The sequence below is a fragment of the Pteropus alecto genome, unplaced genomic scaffold (assembly GCF_000325575.1).
Source record: "Pteropus alecto unplaced genomic scaffold, ASM32557v1 scaffold213, whole genome shotgun sequence".
Lineage (NCBI taxonomy): Eukaryota > Metazoa > Chordata > Mammalia > Chiroptera > Pteropodidae > Pteropus > Pteropus alecto.
The window spans coordinates 695,719-696,933 of NW_006434829.1; positions in this window are offsets into that span (position 1 = coordinate 695,719).

Here is a 1,215-nt window from a genome sequence, read left to right on the forward strand (position 1 = left end):
GCAGCATCTCACTGGAAGCCCAGGTCACCATGCACAGAGACAAGTCACGGCCGCTCAAGCACCCTGGGCGTCCCTGAGGACAGCACTGCCTCCGAACACTGCTGACCTCCCAGATCCTCGGGCTTTGCCCACCTTCCCCCGCTCCCGAGGCGGAGGCAGTTCATTCCCGCCAGACGCTGCCCGGAGCCATTCGGGGCACCACCAGCTAATGCCCCACTGCTCTGTTCTCGTTACCCCCATTTTACAGACCAGCAGACTGACGTCCGGCGCTTAGGCCACAGGCCGGTGAGCAGCAGCCTGGGCCTCGCACCATGAAAGCAGCTGTGCACTGTCCTGGGCTCAGCCACAGGCGACCAGTGTGGACCTGCCCAGGCCATACTGGCCAGCACACAAGGCCCACAAAGACTTCTCAGTCACCCCCAGCTGGCTGCAAGCCCAGAGCCTGCATGCACTTGTTGATGGCATATCTGCTGGGGGGATGGGAGGGGGCCGGGGGTCTTGAGACCTGCACATTTAAACTCAAGTCCCCTGGGATGTGCGGAGGGGCCCTCGGAGGACAGGGCCACGCTCTCCTCCTGTCCCCCGTAGCCTTCCCGGCTGCCTGGCTCTAGGCTGAGGGCACGTGGCTGGGTGTCCCCACTGCAGCAGCGGGGAGGGCTGCTCCTGGCCCCTGCCAGGTCTGTGACGCAGCCCTGAGCCCACTGAGGGCCCGCAGCTCACTTCAGCACTGCACTGAGGAGGGGGGACCAGAGGCCACAGGCAGAGGCCATGGTAAAGAGGGTGACTGTCACCCATGCCATCCCTATTCCACGCCCCAGGAGGAGGACAAGGTGCTCACCTGTGCTCCTGGGGACGTCCTGGCTCCCACCCGCCATCACCGCCCTGCCCTGCCCTGCCCAGCCCAGCCCAGCCCAGCCCGGCGCCTCCTGGGCCTCTGAGGGTGCTCTCACGCCGGCCACCCTCACTCAGGCTCAGCCACAAACCGCTGTCACCATGTGGTGTCAGAGAGCAATGTCCCGCCAGCCAGCACACTGCGTGGGGGGTGGGGGGCGAGGAGGGGGTCAGCCGTTGTGCAGTGTTCAAGTCGGGCCTGTCCCCTGGGCCTCCCGCACAGCCTGGATCCTCGCCCACGCACACCACGCCGCCGTGACCGGGAGCTTCTGGCTGTGCTTCTGGCCACAGCGGAACAGCAGGAGCGGCCCGCACGGCTCTGCT